At 51.9% G+C, this 13,384-nt stretch overlaps 1 protein-coding gene across 2 annotated transcripts in view; it reads left to right on the forward strand.

Annotated features, from left to right (window-relative positions):
• SH3RF3 (SH3 domain containing ring finger 3) overlaps positions 1–13,384 on the forward strand; it is a 379,536-nt gene that overhangs the window by 348,771 nt on the left and 17,381 nt on the right. The window lies entirely within an intron of this gene.

Genomic DNA, 13,384 nt, shown 5'->3' on the forward strand with positions numbered 1-13,384 from the left:
TTGGATCTCCCACAAGAAATAATTCAGGGCGAGTCTGTAAACTGAAAGCAGATTTGTTAGGAAAGTAAAGGAATAAAAGAATGGCTGTTCCATAGACAGCAGCCCTGAGGGCTACTGGTTGCCCATTTTTATGGTTGTTTCTTGATGATAAGCTAAACAGGGGGTGGATTATTCACGCCTCCCCTTATTAAATCATATCGGGTAACTTCGTGACATTGCCATGGCATCAGTAGACTGTCATGGCGCTAATGGGAGTGTAGCAGTGAGGACAACCAGAGGTCACCCTCATCACCACCTTGGTTTTGGTGGGACTTAGCCAGCTTCTTTACTCCAAACTGTTTTATCAGCAGGGTCTTTATGACCTATACCTTGTGCTGACTTTCTGTGACTTAGAATGCCTCAACTGTCTGGGAATGCAGCCCAGTAGGTCTCAGCCTCATTTTACCTAGCCCCTACTCAAGATGGAGTTGCTATGGTTCAGACGCCTCTGACAATTGGCCTGAATGACTGTGGGCCTAGAACTGGAAATCCTTGAAGCTTACTGCACCCCCCCGGGTTGCACACCCTCATATGGTGACTGTCAGGAACTGGCCCAGAGCCAGGGGAAGTCACTCCCCATTCCTGCACAGGCGTAACGTTCACGCCCAAAGACCATGCCACTCTCTCCCCTCCATGAAAGAAGTGACAGGCATATGGGCCCACCATACTCATTCATTCCCCGCAGCCACTGTCCTTGGAGGCTCCTCCATTCTTATCTCCCCAACCCAACCTCCAAGTCTGGAAAAGGGCATAGAGTTCTCCCAGCTGTGGGCTGAGAGGCCCCCTCTAGCCAGACACATGCTGGGGTGAGACCAGGAGAGTCTCCCGACAGGAAGAGGGCAGTTAAAGGGACTGGGGTCACAGCGCCTGTGGTAGTCCATTGAGCTGCTGTAACCAAATGCCACAGATGGGTGTGTGTGTGTGTGTGTCTGTGTGCGTGTGTGTTGGTGAGGGATGTCAGCAACAGGAAGTCATTTCCCACAGTTTTGCGGGCTGGAAGTCTGAGATCCAGACACCGCAGATTCAGTGTCTGGTGAGGACTGGCTTCCTGGTTCATAGACAGCGCCTTCTCACCGTGTCCTCACATGGTCAATAGGGCAAGGGAGCTCTAATAACCCAATCGTCTGCCAGAGACCCCACCTCCTAAGGCTATCACACCGGGGGTTGGGGTTGGCATGACTTTGGGGAACACGTGCATTCAAGTGCACCAGCCCCACACCCTTGGCGTGGACCTGCAGGAAAGAGCCTGCCCTGCCTTTGCTGGAGGGTTCCTGCAAGGGCCTCCTCCTCACCTCTCCCCTCTGCTCATGAAGTATTACTGGAATGATTAGAAAGCTGAGAGAGTCCCTGGGGAGGAGGTCCCTGAGTGTCCCATCCACCGCAGAGAAGAAGGGGCCCTGCCAAGGGCTTTGAGCTCTGCAGTGGGAGAGGAGCTGCCTGATTGGAGGCAGCCTTTGGGGCAGGCGATTCTAGCGTGTTTTATGACCTGACAGCCTTGTTAAGTTTCACACATCAGCTTTGGCTCCCACTGTATTTTTCATTCCTTCTCTCTCTCAGTTCCCATAAAGCCGTCTAGCTGTCTCTATGATACATTCAAACATGCACAGTTTGGATTCCCCGGGCTGTCTGAAAATGTGTCCTCTGAGTAAAATCCTTCTCCCTCAATCCCCAGTTACGCCTTTAAATCAAGATGGGCATTCCAGTTTCTAAACGCCCCATCAGTGTGAGATGGTACCTTGTTGGCTTTTAAGACCCTGTGATTTGGTTTGATTGTATTCGGTTATCTAGATGTCTTCATGCTTTCCGTGAAAATAGACTGAGGTTCAGTCCTTGGCATTTCTCCTTGCAGAATTCTTCCCCTCTGTTATTTGGATGTCTGGTATCCCTACAATTATACATGCTTCAATATTTCTGTCAACTTTTCCTAAGAAGTTTGTTGGAATGTGCTTTCATTTTTCCATCCCACACTTGTTTATCAAAAATACAGTGTGGTGGAGAAGGGAGAGAGGGGGAGAGTCTGAGCTAGTAGGTGAGATCGTCATACTCAGAAGCCATGTGACGGGCTTATCCCGTATGATAAATACAGGTTGGGTCTAGCCCTGGGAAGCTCATGATGGGTCAGAATGAAACCCACTCCGGTTACTTTTGCTGCATAACAAATCATCTCAAAACTCAGTGGCTTAAGACAACAGTTTCTTTGTGAAACTCAGGGATCCTGTGGGTTGGGAATTGGGGTGGGACGTGACAAGAAGGCTGTCTCTTCACCTCGTTTAGGCCTTAGCTGAGAGGACCTGCAGGCTTCGAGGTTTGCTGGCGGGGAGCTGCAGCCTCCTGGAGGTGGGCTGGCTTGTGTGTCTGGCGGGTGGTGTTGGCTGCCGGCTGGAACCTTGGCTGGGCTGCAGGTCAGAGCACCAGGCACACGCTTCTCGCGTGGACCACATGAGCTTCCTCACAACATGGCGACTGGGTTCCGAGAGTGAGTACATGGCCTGCCCTTGACCTTGCCTCGCGGTCATGCAGTGGCATCTCCCCTGAGCCCCTGCTTGTGGAGGATGTCACAAGAGGTCTGAGCACACAGGATGGCGACATGGTCCTGTGACTTAGTTAGGGAAATGCCAAAGTCTTTTTGTAGAGGGGGGCTGGTGAGTGGAGAGAGTGTTGTGACTGTATTTAGAAAATACAATTTGCCACATGATCTAAGATTCCCTTTTAGCGCTGTGACCTGTCATTCTTTCCTTGAGTTCAGTAGGAACATTTCTTGTCTGGCACAGCTGCCTCGGTTTGGTACTTTTTAGTTAAGTGTGAAAATAAGTTCCACCATGTCCGTTCTCCCTGGGGAGTCAGGATGTCCAGCTCCCACTGGCCTCATGGGCAGAGGAAGCAGCGGTCGGGGCAGGGCCAGGTGTGCCCATACAAGACTCTGCAGCCCAAGGCCGGGGTTCAGGGCTCTGCTCCCACAGGCACCCTTGTCTCCTCATTTTTCAAAAATTAATTAAATGATCATTTTCTTAGTGTTAGGAAGGAGGGAATGAACCCCCTTGTGAACCTACTAAAAGCCAATTATCCACACTGCTCTCAACTTCGCAATTCTACAGGTTTCGCAGACCCCCAAAACCATCCACAGGCCACTGATGAAGACCCTGGGACTCACTGCCTCAGAGCCTTCATGCGGCAGCACCTAACCCACCTGCAGCCGTGAGACACGAGGATCTCCCTGGAGCTGTTGCTCCAGCCCAGCCCCGTTTTGCTGACAGCCCCTCTGCGGCCCAGTGGTATGCAGGTGACACAGCCCCGGAGGCCACGTGTCATCGCAGCCTTAGGGAAGCAGTGGTTTCAGCACTGCTGTGGGTTGAGGACAGTTGTCTAGAGGAAAAGACCCTATCCCTGGCACTTCTCCTTTAGCTGAGAGGTGATACTTTCTTTTCCAACATAGTGAGAAAGTAATACTTTCTTATCACCCACATTAAGACATCTGCTTTCAGAAAAGAAGGTATTTGTCCAACATCTGCCTGGCACCAAACGTCTGTACTGTAGCCTTGTTGATGACCAGAGCAGGCAAGGCGGCATCTCCCAGGTGCCTGGCACTTGAGCCCCACATTTGATCCCCACAGCCACCCTCTGTGGCAGGTGCTGCCACTCTCCCCAGTTTACAGATGGGGGCACTGAACAGAAGACGTAAGGCATTTGTTCGAGGGTACACAGCTGGTGAGTAGTGAAGCCAGCTAAGATGGCCAGGAGGCTGAGAAAAAGAGAGTAACAAGGAGAGGAGTCCAGATGCTAGCCCCTGTTAGTCCTGAGGGTGCCAAGGTCATGGGGAGGTGACATCAGACCAGCTGAATTAGCATCTCAGGGGGCAGCCAACACTTGTCACTCAGGAAGTCTCGCAGGGCAAAGGTCATCCCAAGCAGCCGTGGGGTGCTCTCTGCTGCCCTCTGGGAGGAGGAGGAGGAGGAGGATGGAGATGAACAGCGCTGTACTGGCATGTGGAGGGGTGGAGCACACTGGGCACAGGCTCCTAGCCGCTGTCTTGGTCTCACTCCCCTCCTCTCCTCCTCGATTCCTGGGCTCACCTGGCTGCTTGCCTGGGCACATTGACCTGGGACATTATGACCTCCGGCTCTCTCTAGGTGGGACCTCGTGGAGGGTGGTTCCCTGTTCTCTAGCTTGGAGCTTGGGGCATCTGTGGATGGTTTGATTTGTGTGGTTTCTGTCTTAAAAGAATGTCTAGAAGAAGCGGCAGGTAAAAGGCCTGGAGCTCACTGGACAGTTGGGTTAGAGATACTTCAGCCACAGAAGGGAGAACTGAAGAGGCAAGCTGTGTCATCGCTTCAGGCAAGAGGACACTGATAGGGAAACAGGGACAGGCAGCCTGAGGGGCATTTCTCACCTGCCGCTGCCAAAAAATCCGACAGCTGTTGAGAAAGGCAGGAGAAGAAACCCTAAGACGTGTCAAGAAACCCGTGAGAGGGGAACGTCTCGATGGGGAGGTGAGGGGAAGGCCAGGGCCCTGCAGACGTCAGGTTGGGTGGCGAGGAGCCTCCCAGGCAGGTCTCTCTGTGCTCAAGCTCCAGTCGCCATGCTCTCACCACAGCTGCTGTGTCTGCTGGCAGCTGGAGGGTGCACCTGTGCTTTCCACTCAGCAAACTGAGTTTGAGCAAAATACGGAAAAACACGTGTATTGCGGCTATGCTTCTGGCGTTCCTGCCCACAGGCCAGAGACTGGTGTGTTTCCTCCAGTTTAGAGCTTCTGAGGTGTTCTCAGTGACTGGTCAAGGCTAGGCTGTTTCAGGACTTGGAGAACCTCCTCGGCCTGTTATTGCTCGGGAAGTTTCCAGAAGGCTGTAGATGTGTAGCTGGCTGTCCAGTCCCATTGCGTCTTCCCTCTTGAGCAGATAGCTAAACGTGCGCTCATCCCTCCACTCAGGCTGTGCTAATAGGAAACCAAAGCGGCCAAGGGGCTGGACACGTGGATGGCGGGCCCTGCCTCGCAGCACCTCCAAAACAGTTGCCACTTACAGAGAGCACAGTAAGTGCAGACACTCTGCTGTGTGCTCTGCAGATGTCACTCCTCAGCCTCCCCTCCGGACTGAGATGACTGCTACCATGAGAATTCTGTCTTGAGGAAACCCAGAGAAGCAAGGTGCCTGCCCAGGTCACAAGGTTGATGAGCAATTGGCCAAGTCACTGTTTCATCATCACAGAATCACTGCTGGAGTTTGGTAATGGCCATTGTAATGTAAATGCCTCTGTGCTCACCTACAAAATGACTGAAACAGATGCAGATCTCAACAGTGCATTCTAGGGATGCCTTCCAGTTACTGAATGGCATACCAGGGTTTTGTGCCTTGCTTAATTTTCATGATGAGGCAGTAGAGCCACAGTTAACATTTGGCCTCAGCAAGTCCCAGGTTCGAAGGCGGCTTGTGCAGCTTTTGAGTTGATTACCCTGTGTCTCTTGTTTAGCATCTCAGAGCTTGTTTTTTCTTCAGGGCTGCTTTGAGAATTCAGTGAACGAATGTATGGACAAGACTTAGACAGTGCCTGGCTCATAGTGAGCTGTCAAGAAATAGATCCCAGCATAGTAATAATTATCATTATATTTAGATAATTATGTAGTCCATTTTACACATGAGGGAAGTGGGGCTAAGAGCCGTTCAGGAACTTGTTCAAGATCAGCCAACTAATAAATGCCAGGGACACCTAGCTCCATCTGTCGCCAAAGCTGTCGCCGCGTCACGCACTTCCCTCAGAACACCGTGCCATGACTGTTCTTCTTGAAGCTCCTCAGGGAGTCAGTCTCTTTTGTTTCAGGAGCTCCTTCGCACCGTGGTGAACTTGGCTGGTCATCCAAACCCACTCCCGTGCCCAGCCCAGGGCCATGATCCTGAAGAGCGGGAGAGGAGTGTTCGTTCTGCTCTTCGCCATGGTTTTGAGTGCTGTAAATTTTAATAATCCTGATGCCCAGGGCTCAGCTTCCAGGAACAAGGATGCCCTCAGCTCCCTGTCCCTGCTGGTCCCCCGGCTCCTTCCTCCCCTGCAGGAGGAAGGGCAGGGAACAACTGCTTCACCACTGATAACAGCAAGAGAGCAACACGATGCGGCGGTCACGTCTTCCTGCAAAAACAAGCTAGAGAAGCACAATAGCTCAGCACTTCACTGACTGCTGCCTCCCGTTCCCTGCTATTTTCATGAACCAATTTTCTTTATCTTTCGTCTTTGGCGAGGGCAGCATTTTTGAAGATACATGTTAATGTTTAAAATACCCAATAGCTGGTGCACAATTTTTCCGTTTCTTTTAATTAACTCGTTCACCTCTTCCTCTTTATTCATTGTAGATCTTCTATTCCTCTGCCCTCTCTAAAAATGTGTTGCATGTTTATACTGTTATAAACCCTCCTGTGCTCTTCCAGTAACTGTTTTCAGCATAACCAGAGAGGTGCCCTTTCCCCACTAAAATGTTAACAGAGCACAGCTTTTAGTTACCTTTTCCCTGTCTCTGACAGGAAAATTTCCAAACATAAAATAATAATCAAAAAGCTTCCAAGTATAACTTGCAGCCCGAGAGCCAGACTCAACAAAGATAAGTCCCTGTTTCTTTCTTCTGAATGTCTAAAGTTTCCTGCAAGCCCCAGCAGTGCCTCTCACATGTCCCAGGCCTCTGGCCAGGTTCCAGCCTCACCCACTGCTCGTTAGATGTCCCGCTGGAGCTTATGCTACCGGTGCCCAGGAAGAAAAGGTGCTCCCTTCTGTGGGCCAGGCCTCCCTGCAGGACCTTGGCACCTGACGCCTGTTTTCCTGACTGCCTATGGGTTGAGGTGCATATGAGAACCATTTGACCATCTTTTAAAACTCATTTTGCTTCCTTTGACTTCCTAACTGCTGTGTCGGCCAAAATACTGGTGTTATTCAACAGATTGCTGGAGGGTGGGAATTCGCATAGAGTTTGGTACAAAGTCAAGGCTGGACACACAAAGGAGTCCCCGCCCATGCAGGCACAGAGCACTTTTTTGTGGCTGTCACCCAGCTGTGCCACATGAGGTCACAGTCCCGCAACTTGCTGTCTCCATGCCTGTCCCCTCCCCAGGCTGCAGGCACTGGGGTTGCCTTCCCTGTAAACTCCTCCTGTGACTGTCCGCATCAGCAGCCCCGCCATCCCCTGCTCAGCTGGCTCAGCTCCTCAGAAGCACCTCTGCAGCCAGGGCCACATCCTGCTGACTGCATGGCCTTTAAGTTCCCCCCAACCCCCGCCATCCCCGTGCCTCCACCTCCATCTCAGCTCCTTGGATGCTCCCAGCATCCACCAGACAACCCCAGGCTCCTCAGTTGGCCCTAGAGGCACCAAGGTGTGCCATCCTCTGGCCTTTTTTTTTTTTTTTTTTTTTTTTTTTTTGAGATGGAGTCTTGCTCTTGTCTCCCAGGCTGGAGTGCAGTGGCGTGATCTTGGCTCACTGCAACCTCTGCCTTCTGGGTTCAAGCGATTCTCCTGCCGCAGCCTTCTGAGTAGCTGGGGATTACAGGCGCCTGCCACCACGTCCAGCTAATTGTCGTATTTTTAGTAGAGACAGGGTTTCACTATGTTGGCCAGGCTGGTCTCGAACTGCTGACCTCAGGTGATCCGTCCACCTTGGCCTCCCAAAGTGCTGAGATTACAGGCGTGGGCCACCGCACCTGGCCATTCTCCGGCCTTTCTTACCTCACCAGGCACCTCGACCCTCGGCCCATCCACACTCTGGCCTGCACCTGCTTTTTGCTAGATCTGCCTGTTCCACCCTCTGACCACTCCCTTGGGCCACACCACCCACCAGCCCCAGCCTTTTCATTATCCCTGTATCAGCCCAGCTCTTGAGGCCCGCCCCTCCTGTGGACTTGCGTCCTGCCCTATCAGCTAATCAACAGCAAAGCTTCCCTGGTCCATCCTACCTAGTACCATTGTTTCAGAACAACGGTGCAACTTTCTCCTTTTTATTTTTCCCCTCTTAAAAAGAAACTCACATGTGATGCAATCATTCAAGTAACGGAAAAGGGTATAACAAACCTGAAGACGGCCCTGTCTCCCTCTGACCCTGCCTGCCCTGGGACCCGGTATCAACAGTCCAGGCCCTGTTTATTTCTGTGCTTTCCTGGGACTGTCTGCAGGTGCTCCCAGGACACAGCGGATCCAGTTGTGTCTGAACATCCCTACCCAGTGACCACTATCTCCCAAGTCTCAGCTCACAAAAACATCTTTGAGTGCACCTGGTGGAGTTAAAGTGTGTGATTGTGTTCAATTCTTTATCCCCAAAGCTGGCGAGTTTTTAGCTCCCCTTCTGGTGCTGAAAATAGTACGTAACCCGTCAGCGTGTGCAGTGCAGTGTGTGCAAGGTTCTGCAGATTGAGGTTCTCATGGGTTATCATGGCTAACTTTGCAAATTAAGCCCCTTTCTACCCGCTTCCCATGGTACCTGACCCAGCGTTTGGTGTGTGCCCAACCAACGCAAACTGATTTTAAATATTGCCTGAGGCAAAGAGATTGACGGTGAGAATCTGTTTGAAGGAAGTGGTGGGACAGCCACCTCTCTCTCCACATGGCTTAATCAAGAAGGCAGCTGGATAAATGTGCACTTACGGGTCACGTGTACAGGTTTACTTCATTTTAATGCAACGACTTGTATCTCTGTTTAATGTTGCTTTTTGCAAATCAAATTGGATTCCCTTTGGCTCCTTAACATTTCAGAGACAATTTTCATAACTTGTAATTGACCTTTAACTGGCACTGAATCTTAATTTAAGCTTTCAATTGCTTTTGCCAAGATTTTATACTAATGTTCTGTTAAACAGTTAAGGTCCCTAGAGGAGCCCCCATCTTAATCATAACAAAAAAATCTATTACTTTACCATTTGTATAATGTTTTATAGTTTTCCTGTATAGAGTGTAGTATGAATAAATGCCTTCAAAATTCTCCTTTTTAAATATCAGATTTCTAGATGATTCTTTTTTTTTTTTTTTTTGAGATGGAGTCTCACTCTGTCGCCCAGGCTGGAGTGCAGTGGCCGGATCTCAGCTCACTGCAAGCTCCGCCTCCCGGGTTCACGCCATTCTCCTGCCTCAGCCTCCCGAGTAGCTGGGACTACAGGCGCCCGCCACCTCGCCCGGCTAGTTTTTTGTACTTTTTAGTAGAGACGGGGTTTCACCGTGTTAGCCAGGATGGTCTCGATCTCCCGACCTCGTGATCCGCCCGTCTCGGCCTCCCAAAGTGCTGGGATTACAGGCTTGAGCCACTGCGCCCGGCCTAGATGATTCTTTAAAGTGAAGTACAACTGGATTTTAGGCTGTGTGTGTGAGTGTGTAAGCACACACACACATACGGCTTTTTCTGGATATAACTCACAAGCTCTCCCTTGTCTAACATGACAGTATTCTGTGCCTGGACACAAGGATGCTTTCACACCTAGATCTTGAGAGCCAGGGCTGCAGCACAGCCTCGTGGCAGGCCTCCAGTCCTTGGCCCTCCCTGGCCCTTGATCTCCTACACACCTACCAGCTCCTGGCTTCTCACCTTGTGTCTGGGAAGGGGGGCTCACCTGGAGCCAGACAGACAGTTCAGGTCCACAGAATCAGTGTGTGCGCTCCAGCTGGAAGTCCAGCACCGTGGGGCCCTGCTTTCAACCCATGTGCGTACCTGGCTGGGGCACTGAGTAGGTGTCAGAAACCCTCAGTAACCTTCTTTCATCTCTTTCCCAAGGAGCTGGCCCCTTCTCTGTGTCTTGACATTACTCTTTGTCATCTGGAAATCACTTACCGAGTTGCACGACGACCACTGGCTTCTAATTGATCACTTCCTATGTTCTGTATCAGAATCATTTTTTGGTCCTCATTTCAGACCCACGGAAGCAGAATCTTTGGGGGTGGGGCCCACATTTTGCATTTTGTGGAACTCCCTGACAATCTTTGTATACAGAGTTAGAGAGCTGAGAGACCCCCAGTGGTTCGGGTGCTCTCCCAAGGCGAGGCATGTGGAGGTCTTGGATAGGAATCTCATTTTATTTATTTGACAAAAATATATTGGGAACTAACTAGGTCCTAGGTATTTCGTAAACTATTTAATATTCAGAGATGAGTAAACACATAAAAACAGCAACCTAATCACCAGATATTGATGAGATGCATTAATCCTTTAAAAGTGCTCCTATATCTGTCATCTCAGCAGCTCAGCAAGGCAGCTGGTACCCTTCCAAAGGTGCAGAAACAAAACGCAAGTGGAGAGGACGCGGAGCCGGGCCTTCGCCACACCCGCAGAGTCTGCACCCAGCAGTGTGGTTGGCACAGGATGTGATAGAAGAAGGGGAGGGGGAAGGTGGGCAGACTGAGGGCACTGGGTGGTGGGGAGAGCCTTCCAGAAGAGGGACATCCCAGCAGGGCGACAGCAGCCCATCACTTCCGTGGAGGAAAGACCAGTGCACGTTTCTCAGCAGATCTGTCTCCCACCCAGGCCAGGACGTTTCAGAGCAAACGAGGCATTTTGTTCCTAACAGATCAGTCTGTTTGGTTTTCTCCCTGAGAGGCTGAACTGATTAGAGCCTGACCGTCCAGAAGGGTCATTGGAATGGAAAGTGATCCTCCCAACGGAGAGGAGTGCAGGCCACAGATGGAAACAGCAGAGTGCTAGAGGGAACGTCTGCAGAAGAAAGCAGTCAGGAAAACGTAACAGGGATGCCAAATCCCCATCCCACTGGGCTCATGAACTTTGCTCACTTACTCCCAGTCCCAGGAGAAACCCAGCAAATCCCTCTTTCCTTAACATAATCTTTCAGCCCAGATCAGTCCTAAATTGTGTCCTCTAAAACCTCATCTCCTCCCACAGTGTTGTCCCCAAAGTCAATCTATGAGCCTCTCCCCACCACGTGCAAACTATCCATTGGCTATTCTTTCCTGCCGCACACGAGACGACCACCAGGGAAGTGCCTGGATCGTCTACCTCCATATTCCATGGATTCCGTGAGCATGACGATTGTTAGTGCTGGGGAATTCCACAGTGATTGGTAATAGCTGATGCTTAAGGCATTAGCAGAATTCTGTCCTGGAAGGCGGACATTTTGGAGAGGGTTTTCTAGCCATGACATCAGCGTTTTTCCAAGTTAATTAAGTGTTCAGTTTGTTTAATCCTGGAGAATTGAGACAGGAAAATTATCCATCACATTTACGCACCCCACCCTTTCCAAAGCAGACAGCTAAGGCTGGGCCTGACTGCAGATACTCTCAGTGGCTGGGTGGTGAGGCAGCAGGGCCTCAGCCTCTCCAGCTCCACCGTGCCCCATGTCGAGGCCCACAGGGCCCACGGTGCCCTGGGAGCAAGGATCTGTCCACCGAGTCCCTCTCAGTGGCCAGAAGGGCTCTCCCCGAGGGGCCCGTGAGCCCTCAGCTGGACTCAGTCCATTCAGCAAACAAGAGTTGAATGCCTCTTGTGTCCTCAGCACTGTGCTAGGCGCTGGTGGGGATACTGCAGTGACCAAAACGAACACGACCCCTGTACTTCCAAAGCTTTGATTCTAGAGGGGAGCCTGGGAGGGGATGAACAGCCACCAGGCCCCTTCACGGGGGAGAGGAAACAGAGGTGGGCAGAGAAAGGCTAATTCCTTTTCCTTTGGGCAACGCAAGGCCACCCAGGTCTCCTGCGTGCCAGGAGGGGAGGAGCGGCCAGCAGCCCCAGAGCCTGCAGAGTGGGCCCCAACGGGACACATGGGGCAGGCCTGGCTTCTGTCCCTGCATCCTGGACTGCTGTCCTTGTGACCTAGGGATCCCAGCCTTAGCACTGATGACATTTGAGGCCGGATAACCCTGCCGTGGGGGTTTCCCTCACATTGGAGAGTGTTTACCAACATCCCTGGGCTCTGCCCACCAGATGCCAGTGGCGCCCCTGAGTTGTGACAGCCCAGATGTCTTCAGACATTGCCACCTGTCCCCTGGGGGCAAGGTCACCCTCCCATCAAGAACTCTTGCTGTGGGTGCAGGCCCCCTGGGAAGCCAGTTCCCACCCCAGGCACTGCAGTTCTTTCCATCCTGGCCTGCGGAGGGGCTGACGGGCCCAGCTGCTGGGTCTGCCATCCCCAGGCCGTATGCCCTGCCTGCATCGTGGCCTGAACAAGCTTCCTCACTCCCTGCCCCCAGGCACCCCACTCAGATCCCAGGGTTCTGCCCCCAACGCCTCACTGTTTCTTCTTTTCCTTTCTAGTTCTACCCAAGCAGTTCCCAATGTGTGTTCCTGGGAACACTCTCTCAAGCTGTGCCGCCAACAAGGGTTCTCTGAGAACTAGACTAGGGAAACACTGCCCTTTGAGATGCCAGCACGTGAAGGGCTGCAACGAAATCTATGTCTAACTGATTGCACCAGGCTGTTTCCTATTGCCCACAACCTCCAGGGCCTGGCACGATGCACAAGACCTTCAGGAAGTTATTGGAGGGAGAGTGAGGCAGGGGGAGATAGGCCAGGGGGCTGCAAGCCCAGTAGCAGAGTCAGGTATCTGGATCCCCGTGCCGCATGGCTCGGAGCTGGGCTGCCTCTTCCTCCTGAAATCACCTAGAATTCCCCATGGACTATCAGGACAGAGCCTGAAAGCAGAAACAGCTGACCTCCAAAATGAATCCAGCCTTGGAGGAAACACATTGAGAAAAGCGGGGAGCGAAGGCCGAGACTCAGGCAGTGGAGTCCGGGGCTGGGTTTTCACTCTGAAACCTATGAGAGGAGATCCATCCACACTTGCCCAGGGCACACCCTTGTTATATCTCCTTCCCTCCCTATTGCATAGGCAGCAGTGGCCTGGGGCACAGGCTCTAAATGCAACGGGATTAATGAATACGGTGGAATAGATGCTGGTCACCAAGGATGATAGGGACGGTCCCTTTAGACACCTTACCCGGTGGAGACCCTTCACCAGGCACTAAGCAGTATCCCACAACCACAGCCCCCAGACTCTGGCACCGCTGCAACAATAGTCCAGGCGTGTGGCTTGAGGGGACTTGGCTGGGGCGGGAGCAGTTGTGCTCTTAGACACCCAGACCCAGACCCCAGTGTGACTTGGGCCTCACCGGAGGTCCCATCAGGAACCACGTCACCTGTCCTACAAAGTCCACTTAGAAGGGTTGGGGGAGGAAAAAACAGGTGATGTTGACTGCTGGTTCCTCTACACAGACAATGACATTGCCAGGCTTGGCCAGGGTCCCATGACAGAGAGGGCTGTGTTGTCAGGGATGGACCATCAGAAGCTTCCTCCTCTGAGAATGGCATCGCCAGCCTGCCCCAGGGGCCTTGGGACCTATTTTGGACATTTCTGCTAGATTTTGGAAGAGAAAGGAAAACAAGCGTTGGAC

This window comes from Macaca mulatta, chromosome 13 (assembly GCF_049350105.2).
Source record: "Macaca mulatta isolate MMU2019108-1 chromosome 13, T2T-MMU8v2.0, whole genome shotgun sequence".
Lineage (NCBI taxonomy): Eukaryota > Metazoa > Chordata > Mammalia > Primates > Cercopithecidae > Macaca > Macaca mulatta.